This window comes from Crocodylus siamensis, chromosome 11 (genome assembly GCF_052110815.1).
Source record: "Crocodylus siamensis isolate JL-2025a chromosome 11, ASM5211081v1, whole genome shotgun sequence".
NCBI classification, from domain to species: domain Eukaryota; kingdom Metazoa; phylum Chordata; order Crocodylia; family Crocodylidae; genus Crocodylus; species Crocodylus siamensis.
The window spans coordinates 66,110,460-66,123,597 of record NC_143405.1 but is presented as its reverse complement, the minus strand read 5'-3'; the positions used below and the strand labels follow the sequence as shown (position 1 = coordinate 66,123,597).

At 53.3% G+C, this 13,138-nt stretch overlaps 1 long non-coding RNA gene across 1 annotated transcript in view; it reads left to right on the top strand.

The window, feature by feature from the left end:
* Nucleotides 1-13,138, top strand: part of LOC149855968 (uncharacterized) — a 228,096-nt gene that overhangs the window by 95,148 nt on the left and 119,810 nt on the right. The gene's annotated exons all lie outside the window — the stretch shown is intronic.

The window sequence follows — 13,138 nt, the reverse complement described above, 5'->3', positions numbered from 1 at the left end:
CCCCCTTGGACGCCCGAGTGGTGTGTCAGCTGGAGGGGCAGGTATCTTACTCCTGGTTGCTTTTGGCTGTTCACGTCAAGGATCAGTTGGTGTCTTGATTAACTGGGATGCTGTGAGACAAGACAGAGGCTTTCCTTGGCTGCTCGCAGTCCAGCCTGTGAGAGTCAGGAGTCAGCCCACTCCCGTCAGCAGTTTCCCTGCCTTTGTGCAGGTACAACTGCGAGACTCTCAGGTGTCCTTCTGGAGCGAGTATCTATTAGTTCAGAAACACAGCGTGTGCTGACTCTTAAAGGGGAGATGAGAAGATATATATTTGGGCAGGCTTTTGAAAGCGTTTGGTGCTATTACTACATCTCAGATGGCAGAAATGACTCTCTGGAGAGAGACAGGATCTTCTGTTGACTCTGCACGCAGCATCTGTCTTCCCAAGCCCAGTGCTCACCTCCCTGGCGCACAATGCAAGAGTGTCCCCACTTCCTTCCTCATTCCCCACCTGATCACTTCAGAGGAGCCCAGGTGGATTCTTCTGGAGGTTCCCAAAGTAGTTTTCAGCATGACCACGCAGACAGCGGATTTCAGCTCCAGAAAAGTTGTACAGGCAGGAGCAGGGCAAGGAAGAGGAAGGCAGCTGACGTCACCTTCACCGCAGCAGCATGGCAGGCCTGGAGAAGCGAGAGGCTGGGCCTCTGGCATACGGCGTTCAGGAGCAGCGCCTGGTCTGTGGCAGATACTTCACTGTGATTAGCAGTTTAAAAGTGCAGGCTCTTTTCTGGGACATGCACAGATTTTGCAATGTGTTCTTTATTTCCTGTTGATCCAGGGCCTTTGCTGACATTTCTTTCCCCCAAATGAATGTTACTGTGGGCATTTTATCAGTGCACTTAGTCACAGCAGGCACCATATAACCTCCTGAAGGCAGTGGGCCCTATTCTCTTGGACTCTTGGCAGGAGGGTCTTGACCGTCTGCCTTGGGTCAGACCAACGCTGCATTTGGGGTCAGGAATAAATTTTACCCCATGGTGTGATAACTACGGGGGTAGGGCGCTTTCTGCCTTCTGCTGTAGCAGAGGGCTTGGCCCTCTTCCTTGGCTTTCTTGAGGGCATGTTAACAACCTTTCCAGCAGTAGGGTGTTGGCTGCAGTGGTCTCCCTGCTTTACCTGTGGCAGATTATGGTGTTATGTCTTGTGGTTTTGTCAGGGTCGACTGTGTAGTTTTGCTAATATGGATTTGTATAGGATGGATAGGCCATGGATTTGTATGGCTGAAGAAGGTCAGGGAGGTGGGGGTTGCATGAGATGGCCCCTAAAGCTCCCCATTGCCGCCCTACTGCTCTAGGTTTCTATGATATCCTAATTTTTGAAAGCCATTTTACAATGACGCTCACTTTGTCTAGCTTCTTCTGAAATCGCTGGGAATGAGCTGGAACCTGAACATGGCTACCTACATCTCTGATATGAAGGAAGTTCAGATCCAGAGTCTGGCTTGAATTGGTTGCTCCCCCCCGCTATGTAATATTATAGTGAATGAAAGCAAGGTGCAATTAAAATGACACACAGCATTATTCAATAACAAGTTAATGCATCAAACTTTAGGAACAGCTCATTAACTTGATCGCAGCATAGCAAGTAATAAAGTAGTGCAGTGTAATGAGATTACATCAGTCTCAATGTGCAGTCCCTCCTTTGGGAGACTTTTTTTCATGTTTCTTAAGGAGAAAGAGGAATTCAGAAAGACAAAACAAGAATAAAACAAATACATGTGACATTAAAAAGCTGGCAGGCAGGGGAACGAATACTACACAATGCCTTTATAACAGGACTATCCTGTTCCCAATGAAGTTGGTCACAAAGCTTTCATTGATTTCTTGCGTGGTTCTCTGCCAGGTGTGCTGGCAGAAACAAGGAGCCAAGTTTACGGTCCATGTGGTCATGCTACCAGGCTGGGTGTGAGTCCTGACATCCTGGTTAGGGAAACAACGCAAACCAGAGCCCTCCCGGACCACTGCCGCACACTGTGTACCAGCACGTGGAACCTGATGGACGGGCGAGGAACGTAGGAGCCTCCAGACCGAAGTGCTCGATGGACCTGGCCGGAAACCCCAGCAACTCGCAGGAAGCCTCACACTCCATCTTGATACGCTCCGGCGCCTGCTGTGTGCTGTCTCCATCTTCCGTCTGCGGCCTGCTCCTGTATGAGGAATCGTTCCAGGGCAGCTGTCCGCACAGGTCTTGTCACCTCTCCAAGGAACCTGTACGCTGCGACCTCTCGGTAGATTAAGTTAAATCAGATTATTTCAGTTGGAGACTGGTAGCAGTCCCCGCCACCTTCCTCAAACTGCTGGCTCTTTTAGTTGGAAAGCAATCCCCAGACAAGGCCCTTGCCTCTTGGAGTGCAACACTGCATCAAACGGGGGAAAAGAAGAGAAGTTGAGTACCATCACTTAGCCGTGCAAGACTGAGCGCCGCTTTGGCGTCACCCCCTGTGTTTAGCTTCATTCGTATTGCCCTTTCACTCTGCACTGAGGATCATTCTGTTCCTTTAACCCAGCATGCCTCGAGTAGATGAATTGAACAAGAACTGACCAATTCTTTCAGGGTGGGATGGTGGGTAGCTGACATGTAAATGAAGCGTGGTCCACCCCATCTGTTCCTTTGGATACCAGCAGAGAACAATAGATAGCGATTTTTCCTTTGAACTTTTGTCCATTGAGTTTATACCAAAATCTGACTCAGGTGCATCAGGGCCATCTCTTGGCCCGTGATGAGCCTGCTGCCAAGGACTCAGTTGCTGGACCCTTTGGTGTTTTAAGCCTCTGACGAGTCCAGGCACCGTCCCTCTACCTTCTTGGCCCTCTGTCTAGCTCCCTGTCCCAAGACCTAGATCCTGCAGCCCAACTGCCTGTTCAAAGTCTCAATTTCTATAATGCCCCCTCCCAGCTATGGGACATCTTTCTAGAAGCTCACCTGAGGTTTTCAGTTTGGCTTTTCAGGAGCTTTTTAATAGGTAGAAGTGGTAGCCCTGAGCAGATATGCTTTGCACAGGGTTTTGGAAGACATACTTCATACTTGGGAGGTAAAGCAGAGAGACAACAGGCCGTTAAAAACCAATATTCCTAAGCCAATTCCCTTTCTATCTGCCTCGCTCTTCTCTTGGATGACTGTATTCAGGCAGGCAGCTCATGATTTGTCTTCTCTGACTCGATCAGTCCTACAACAGAACCAGTCTGCTCATCCTGCTACAAGAGCCAGCTCATCTCTTCCCCTCCCCTACCTCCAGTGATTTTTTACTCTTTCCCTTTCCCTGCTCCTGAGAGGCAGGACAATGGCCCTTCTGCCCCAGCCATGCCCTGAACTTCTCCTTTGCTAATATAAGCCCGGTGGTCAATGTGAAGTGCTCTCTATTGCCCCTGGTCTGGGTGGATACAAGCGGGAAGCCTCATCAGCAAGAGGAACATATTAGCGGAGGCATTCATGATATACCCGTTTTCCTAGTGATAGCTTCATAACATCAATCCAAATGCCCATTGTCACGGAGTCACAGAAGGGCTCCGTGATTGTGAGAGTGATTGGCAGGGCTGCCAATCACCCAGGCAGCTCAGATGCCTGGTTGCCAGGGGCAACCAGGTGGTCACATGACCGGAAGGGGGCAGGGCCAGGCCTTTAAAACCAGCTCAGGCCAGAGCCTGAGACACAGTTCCCTTCTGGCTGCCGCAGGAGCAGGAGCTCTGCGGCTGAGCTGAGCGGCCGGGGTTAGTGGCTACTACTTCATCGCGCTAACCGGCTGCAATGATGCAGGGAACAGGATCGCCCTAACTGGAGGTAGGATTGAGAGCCCTGGTGAGGCTTGGAGTTGTTAGGCGTGTGGAGCCTTTGTATTTATGTTATAGCCAGATGGCTGGAGTATTAAGTTACAGTTTATCCGGAGGACCGGGGAGGCTGTAGGGGAGCGAGGAGGCCTCAGGGGAGCTCCCCAACAGCTTGGGGGTTCCCAGGGCCCAGTTGAGGCACAGTGCCGGGGGCACTAGTGTCAGTGCGGCTGGGCATGGTATTGCGCCAGGGAGGCGCAGTGTGCGGGTTACAGACCCCAGCCCAGAAGGGCGGTGTTTAACCCTGGAGCGGAGCAGTGACAGAGCGCAGGAGGCGCAGAGTCAGCCCGAGAGGGCAAGGCCCGGAGCAGGGCAGAGACAGAGCGCGGCGAGAGCGGCCTAGCTAGCCACCCAAGGGCGCTGAGATTAGGGCGGCGATAGTGAGCCGGCCCGAGGGCGCCGAGGCCAGGGCGGCGATGGAGCTTAGGCCAGGGCGGCGATAGTGCCAGCCACCCGAGGGCGCCGAGATTAGGGCGGCGGTAGTGCCGGCCCAAGGGCGCCGAGACTAGGGCAGCGATTGAGCCAAGGCTAGCGCGGCGAGAGCAGCCTAGCTAGCCACCCGAGGGCGCCGAGACGAGGGCGGCGGTAGTACTTGCCCAAGGGCGCCGAGACTAGGGCGGCGAGAGACCCGAGATCCGGGCGCAGGGAGTGAGCCGGCCCGACGGCGCCGAGGCTAGGGCGCAGGGAGTGAGCCGGCCCGACGGCGCCGAGGCTAGGGCGCAGGGAGTGAGCCGGCCCGACGGCGCCGAGGCTAGGGCGCAGGGAGTGCTCCAGACTCAGACCGAGCCGGCGATTAGCCAGGCGCCGGCTAGAACCCGGCCCAGGGGGGGCCGGTAGTGAGCGGCGCTGGTGGAGCCGACACAGGAGGCGCCAGCAAGTGGCTGGGCGCCAGCGTGATAGGCCCAGGGCGTGGGGAACGGGCCAGAGATTGGGGCCCGACCCAAGGAGGCGCCAGGTGGGCGAAGAGCCCCGGTGCCCGAGAGTGCGAACAAGGGCACCCGAGGGGCGAGGGACCATACAAGCGTCCCCCGGAATAGCTGCGAGGCTTGGGGCGTGCTAAGGGGGAGGCTTGGAGGCACGCATTGCCCTTAAGGCAGGACGCTTATTAAAATCCCCAGTCTGGAATAGGGACGAACAACTAGACCGTCCATTAGGGAAACTGGCAGCCTCCACATCATATATCTTACCATCAAAGTCGTGGCGGGCGAGGTTCTGAGGGTGCTACGTCACCCTAACGTGATGGTAGGCGGCGCTAGGGAGCTCACGGCCGCCCCTAGTCGCCGCTCCCTCACACCCATATTGAATGGACAGGTCCCCCAAAAGGTCACAGGCGTTGCTCGGGGCTGAGTGTCAGGGCAAGCCTTTCTTTCCCCTGGCACTCCTGAAGGCGGAGGTGTGGTCTCCCCGGATGCTCTGTCTTCCCTGGCTGCACCTTTCCCAGAGAGCACCGTCTCCCAGCCTGAGCCATGGGCAGCAGTCGTGCGCCACCGAAACACCTCTGAGCACACCAACATCCATGCCCGCTGGCATCAGTGATGCCTGTTGCCCAAGATGGACAGAGAGCTTCAATTCAGAGTCGATTTGACTTGGATTTTGCTCAGAGCTTGTGCTGGGCCAGGACATCAAGGTGGATTTCGCCCTGTGTGAGGTTGCAGATACCTCTGGGGCAAGTCTGAGGAGCTGAGCACGGGGGGCGATTGATCCCCGAGGCACACGTGTGATCAGCGCTGTTCGGCAGGCTCTGGTTTCAAATGCTTTGTGTCGTCTTGCCAGGTGGCAGGTAGCGTTGGTGACAGACCGCAGGGGCCGCTCAGCCATCAAAGGGAAGAGCACGTGTGCGTCCTCTAGTAGGAAATCTTTCTGTTGAAACACGTTGGTGAACATCTAAGGAGGCAGCATTGGTTTGTAGGCCATTCTGTCACCAAAAGGGACTCCTCGCACCACGAATGCTGTCTGTCAATACTAGTTCGACCAGGGCTACTTATTACAATCAGTGTCACGAGGAATGAAAAACAGCCAGGCAGTTTCAGGCCCCCAGGCGTGGGACAGAGCTGTGTAATATTACAACCCAGGAACCAGGGATGCCTGGAAGTAATAGCAGCTTATAAAGCAAACAACTTTGGCCATGCACTTGGGCATTGGTTTCAGTAGCAAACAAGGGTCGGCCTCACCCCTGAGTCCCGTCTTGCAGAAGACAGTCCAGGCTTGCTGCAGGAGACTGAGAATTAACACTTCCATTGCCAGATCCACAGGTGGGCAGGAGCTTTTTCTGCTAAAAAAGAGCCTCAATCCACCCAGGTATTTTATGGTCCTGTACACTTTTTTTTTTTTTTTTTTTTAGCACATGGACATTTGATTGGTAAAATGGAATGATTAATTGCACTAAGGGGCATTGCACATTAGCCAGCGGGTCATGCGTTCAGCGTACATCCGCATTGTACAGCTGGACTCGCAGCCACTGCAATCTCTGCTGCCAAATGTTTGAGAAGCAGCAATAAAAGTGTTTTGGTTCCTTACGGCAGTGATTCTCGACCTGGTTCCATGGCACCCTGGGGTGCTGCGAGATCCTTTTCAGGATGCTGCAGGGCATCACGCAATACTGGCACTGGTAGTACACATGCTTCACAAGGGAAACCCAGAGATTTCAAACAGGGATTCATGATGTCAAAACACCCGGCCCCGCTGTGGTCTTTCTGCATTCTTTGCACCAGGAGAACTGCTCTAATATGTTTCTGTAGTCAAAAAATGAGTGAAACCTCAGAGCTGGCATTTTCCACAGGGGCCTTCAGTCTAACGAGGGGTGTCTTGAGTCTAAAAAGGTTGGGATCCACAGTATTCGACAGAGAAGGTGGGAGGTGTACTGTGCCCGTGGGAAGCTGTGGCGTGCCGTGCGAGCGGAGGTTACGTTTTCAGTTTTTACTGCCACGAGATAAACATCCGAAGCGCCTCCTGGTAAGGCCCCGCCATGGCCTAGTGGTGGTGCTGTTGTGTAGCTGATGATCAGCTCGTGTGTGCTCGAGCTCCGCTGCGGTGCGTGTAACATCGCTGTACAAGTACAGCCAGATAATAGGTGCTTCACCATTAAGAGAGAAATATAAGCAAAGCCGGATAATAACTGGTTCTATCCTTTAAAGGAGAAATTAGCTCTATAATACCAAACCCACAGCATACAGGCTTAGCCCAATACGTGGCTAATCTGTTTTATTGTTTCACTGGAGTCCTCTTCAACCAAAAGATGATCAATTCTGAGAATTAAGAGGAATGTAATTACTCCTATTAGCTGGATTCACATTATAGACACAGATCATAAACACCCACTGATTAGTCCTAATTTTGCATTTTTAACATCCTGAATTGCAGTAATTATGCATGTCCTAGGAAATTATCAGCCCCTCCCTCATCACCTATATTTAGGATACGTTTTGACTTCCAAAAGGTTACATCTAATGCGATCCTTCCTCCCCTCCCCGTCCCCCAATCTGTATTCTGTACTGAAACCTGTGTTCTGTTGTTTTGCTGAAAGACTTGTCTGAAGTTGAGGACCGAGGCCCTGTCTTATTTTTAAACTCTAGCCCACAACATTGATAACAGGCTGGCGACATGCTGGGGACCGACTGACTGAGCAGCAGCTCTGCACAAAAAGGGCCTGGGGTTACAGCGGGCAGTAAGATGGACATGAGTTAGCAGGGTGCCCTGGTCGCCAAGAAGGCCAATGGCATCCTGGGCTGCATCGGTAGGAGCACTGCAGCAGATCGAGGGCAGTGATTCATCCCCTCGATTCAGCACTGGGGAGGCCACTGTCCCTGCTGGAAGAGAGGGAAGCTGCTCAGTAGGGAATAGACCCGAGTCCATCCATACACTGGAGCAGGGCTGGGATGGCAGGCGTGCATGGTGCACACCTAGCTGGAGCAGCCGTGCAATCGCGAGGGGCACACTGCCTCTCCCAGAGCCCCCGAGGTGGGGCTCCCTGCAGCTCCTGCTCCAGTGGAGGGGCACAGCAGAGGAGGCAGAGGTAGGAAGGGGGTTCAGCTGGGTTGCACCCAGGGTTTGAATACGCTTAGACTCTTGCGGGGGGTCTGCAGCAGTGGCAGCTGAAAGGGCTGCTTCGAAAGTCATGGCGTGGGGGGAGGCTCAGCCCCCCTCGAGTTCCCCTGTGAGTCGAACCCTGGTTGTGCCCACAGGCCTCCAGGGTCAGTGCAGAAGCAGCCTGCAGGGCTGCATGCAAGTCCCCTGCTAGGAAGCCCTGGGAGGGGGCTCTGGAGACAATATTCCCCAGGGCCCCTGGGCAGCACTGCCCCTTCCAGCAGGGATGCTGCCCACAGCAGTGCCCCTGGCTTCTGAGGTTGGGGGCTGAGGAGCACAGAGGCCAGCTCAGCTACTCAGGGGAGAATTGGAGGTGGTGGCATGAGCTGGGGCGCATGGTGTTTGCCCTCTGCTGCATGGGGTCACCCCCAAGGGAGGGGAAGGGGCATTTCTAGGAAGTCTCTGGCCCAGGGCTCTGCGCTGCCTGCACCAGGCCTTGGACACAGTGGCATTTATTCCAGCCAGCAGTTCTGTCCACACAGAAGCAGCAGCAGCACTTCTTTCACTGCCAGCATTGGCTCCCTAAGACACTGAAGAAGGATCATGTATGCTTCCCCCATGCACATTTATTAGATTGCAGACAGGGGTTAAACTGGGCCTTGCCAGCACAAACACAATGCCCAGGGTGATGGAAGCAGCAGAAATTGAGGACAAGAGGTGACCGCTTTTACCGTAGCACTCCAGACTTCCCTGACATTTCAGCGTGCCACATGCTTTTTAATTGGGAGTTTTTCCATTTGCCGCAGAATGTCTCTCCTGTGCTGCCGAGATGGCAGCACAAGCAGTAAATAAATACAATGATGCTGAGCGAAGCGTGGGGCCAAGAAGAAATTAAGCATCTCTGAAAAAGTACCAGCACTGTCCGGCTGGGTTTGACCCCATCCAGCTCCCCGGCTTGGCTGCTAAGCATAATGTTTTCCATGGTGTCCCAGCCCACGAGTAGGAAATGCTGTGAATGGCAGACCTTCCCGTCAGCCTCTCCCTGGAAATGGCCCTCCAGCACAGCTCCTTCTAGCAGGGGTACAAAGTTCCCTCTCCCCGTGATGCCTGTACTTCAGAGAGGACACGCGGAGGCCTGTAGTGGTTTGGTGCTCACGCAGCTTCTCTGAAACACGGCATGAGGTAGGAGCCGTCCCCGCAGGAGCGCTGGAATCAGGAGTCGCAGCTAACCTTCGCTGTGCACCGAGGGAAGGTTTGCAAACCTGGAGCTCGATTGCCAATGACCGCGCGTCCGGGGAAGCCATGACTCTTGGAGGTGCTGGCACCAAGAGAATTTCGGTTGGAGATGAGGACGAAGTCTCTGACTGAGGGTGGTCAAGCATTGGAGCAGGCTGCCTAGAGAAGCTGTGGGATTTGCATCCCTGGGATTTCCAAGAGCAGGGTGCACAGACACCTGGGGTGGTTTAGCCAGGGATGATCCTGCCATGAGCAGGGGGCTAGACTAAATGCCTTGTGAGGTCCCTCCATGACTTCTTATGATCCTAAAGGGTCTCCCCTGCCCTGGCCACCGCAGCAATGCCACAAGTCCTGCACTCAGCGAGGTGGAAGAGGGGAGCTCCCTGGCAGAGACACTCCTGGCACTCTTGGCCTTTGTGCAGCACCCTCTGGTTTTTGGAAGGATTAAGCTCTAGCCGTACGAACAATGGCTGGGCCGTGCACATGGGCAGCTGGACCTGGGACAGATCCCAAGGCTTAGATGGCTTCTCTGCTTGGGAAAACCGAGTGCAAGCTGAGGAGCTCCTGCCTGAGTCCTGTGCAGCTCCCTGACCCTCGGCACTACACCAGCAATCCCCTGGTGCAAGCAAGGGCAAACTGGACTGTATCCCACTCTCCTCGCTCCGGGACGAGTGCAGGATGCAGCAGCACACCTGGCTGAAGGAGGCACTGCCATCATAAGTCTGCAGATCATTGAAGAGACGGCGAGCTAATAGCCCTGGGCAAATTGCCTATCATGCTTCCTCAGTGGATCTAGTGCCAACAAGGCTATAACGTGTGTGTTGATTCAGGTAAGGCAATGTAGCATGCTAAACTTAGGCATAATTAGGGAAAAAAGAAAAAGAGTCTGAGAATTCATTATCTATTACATGATCTTCAATGAGCTGTGAGGCAGGAGGTTAAGTTAAGTGCCTGCAGCCACCCTTGGGTGGTCTGCAGCTGGTAAAATAACCTATGTTTGCAATAAAGCCCCGTAGAGTGTGATTTTAATATTTTTGGGGTTCATTTAAATATATTTTAATGATTTAGAGGCAGGCGCACGTGGCTGTTCTGCATTCCTGCCTATTGAGTGAGGCTTTGATCTCCATGAGCTTTATATTCCCATTGTGTGGCTTCCTCAGATTCATGAGGAGCGAGGAGGTTTTTCACTCCCGACACCTCCGCGAGCGGAGGATTAGGCAGCATGTCCTCAGCGCCAGGGCCTGGAGCGCTGGCCGTGCTGAGATCGGGGAAGACAGGTAGGTCTTAGCCCCCAGTATCCAAGAGCCTTCCCCACTGGCGGACTTGGCGCGGGACCCGCTTGCATCACGATTCCCTTGCTCTCTCGCAGGAAGTGGGAAGGAAAAAGACCTCTCTCTTCCCCTGTTCACAAGGTGCTGTTGGCTTAGCCCAGCGCATGGCTAAACCCGTTGGCTGGTGCAGGGTGTGGGCAGGAGCAGCCCAGGAGGACAGAAACCTGCCTGGGGTTAGGGCTTTTGAGGGGCTGAGCACCCTAAAGCCTACATGGGATGTGTGTCCTCTGCACCCAGCAGGCTTAGGCCTTGGTGCTGGAGCTTTCCGGTCAGTCACTCTGAGGCTGCCCCAGCAGCTTCCCCTGGGAGCCCAGGCATGCATCTCAGCGCTTGGGCGGCACAGCGCGTGCAAGGAGTAAGCAGCTCGAGCAGCCAGGCGGGCCTCATCTCTGCTGCCAGCTCAGCCTCTCGCCTCCCTCTCCCCAAGCCCTCTCTCTGTGCCTGGCCTTCACAAGCTGGCTTTGAACCTGGAAACTCCCCGTCCGGCCCGGCACCAGAATCCCCGTTGGACCAGGAGAGGGAATTCAGTGGCGCTTCGGGTCCCTGCCTGCAGCCAGCGGCCGTGCGGCTCTCCAGCAGTGTTGAGTCACGGCGCCCTGTCTGCACTTGGGCATCCTACTGTCCTGCACACCCTGCAAGCAGTGTGCCCGCAGCCGGGCCTGGGCGCCTGCGCCCCCTGTGCCCAGCCACAGAAGTCCTAATAGGCTCCAGATTGCCAGGCAATAAAAGGAATAAATAAATAAGTAAAAGAGAATTAAGCATGGTAGTGAAATTTATGTTTACTGCTGACTCCATTAAGAACCTAACCATCATTTCAAATGGGCACTAAATGCCTCGACAGAGGTTCCTGTCAGCAGGGAAGGGGTGCACCACGCACCCACTTCCAACGCTGCAAATGGCTCCCTTCGCTTGCGTGCTCAGCCCATTTTTGTTATTTATTTATAGCGCACGCGCTGATAAGCTAAGCAGCTCTCGAGCACTCAGCACCGTATATCCCCTCTGGAAATAAAGTTTGGTCCTTTCCTGCTAATGAAACTTAACATCCCAGTAACCATTACTGCATGGGCACAATATCTCTTTATGAAAATGCAGTGGAAATTAAAGCCCTTCATTGAGAACAGAACCACCAGCTCTTTGCTTCTCTTGTTTTATGATATTCTATGTTATTTGTCAAATAGACCGTTTTTATTGAGAGAGCATATAATTTTGTTCAGGCTGTATTTCTTGGACTCCTTAAAGACTATTTCAGCTTGCTCAGGAAATAAAAGATAGAAACACCAGTGTCAGAGAGCGCCGGGTGAGTTATAGAGTGTCTGCCGGAAGGGAGCAAACGCGGGAAGCTTCACCTCCGCCACCACTGTTTGCTAATAGCTGCCAGATGGTGCCAGTTTGTCTTTGGTGCCACCGTTTGCCTCTGTGAGCAGAGTAGGAAGGAGCTCAGGAACTGTACTTGCCGACTTTCTAACAGCCAGCACGCACAGCGCTCGGGGCAGGCGAGCCTCGCGGGCAGCGTGCACCAGGCGACCGTAAAGGAACCCGCCTGGCTTTCAAACTGCAGCTCACTACAAGCTATAATGTGAATACCATTGTGGGATGGCCTGTTAAAGCAGCTTTGTTATCTGGTCAAAAAGTAGAAAAGGCAGATGAGATGCCCTGAATCTGGAGTAAGGGAGTTAATTTCTTTACATTTGTGGTTCTCAGCCTTTTTAGATGCAAGGCCCCTCCTCAGAAAACGCCAGCGCTTTGCCTGCGGAAAAGCAATGGAGGAACTCTTCTATGACGGAGAGCTCAGCAGGATCACAAGAGGCCGGTGTGTTTTTGGCAGGGTGGATTCCTATTTGAAACCTCTGGGTTTGTCTTGTGAATCATGTGTTGGTAGGCCTGACCATGCTAATGTTATGCAGCACTGCACAGCCCCGTTACAAGGCTATCATGACACCCCAGGAAACAAGGATGCCTTCCCCTAAATGTGGCACAGCCCAGGCCTCTCAAATGCCACCCTGCCCAGTACAACTGGTCCCATCTCTCATTCTTTTGCCCCTTTTTCCTTGCTACTCTGGTAGCACTTCCTCTGCCTGCTTCTCTTGCCTTGGATTTGACCCCACAACACAACAATCTCCCATTGGCAATGACTCCAAAAAGCAAGGAGGCAAACGCTTTCTGCATTACCGCTGGCCAGTAGTTTATGCAACAGGGACGGTTGCCTGAAAGCAGCAGATACTTTGTCCAGTGCATTTTGCAGCCTGTGCATTTTGCAGTTGCTGCTCACCTACAGGGGCAAGCTTAAGATTCAAATAAACAAGAAAAGGAGCCCTCGCCCAGGCACAGCGGCTTAAAAGGAACAAAGACAAAGCACTCCAACATCAGCAAGCTTCCCATTGTGACCAGCCCACCATCCGCCTCCATTACAGTCTTCAGCACAGAGTGGCCTATTTACATTATAAAGTCATCTTGAATTCCTATGTAAATACAAAACATTACAGACAGTAATTTCCCAAAGCTCCCCCTCCTCTTTTTATGGTCTAAAGATTTATGTTGAAATCTCTCTTCATTTCCTGGCATCTCGGAAGTCTTCTGTTCTCTCCTTTACAGTCGTGTCTGTTGCCTCGTTTTTGTGGGGCCTGGGTTAAGCAGATGGTGGGTTTGGGTTTTGTGCGTGAATCACATTGTGCCTCTTCCGGT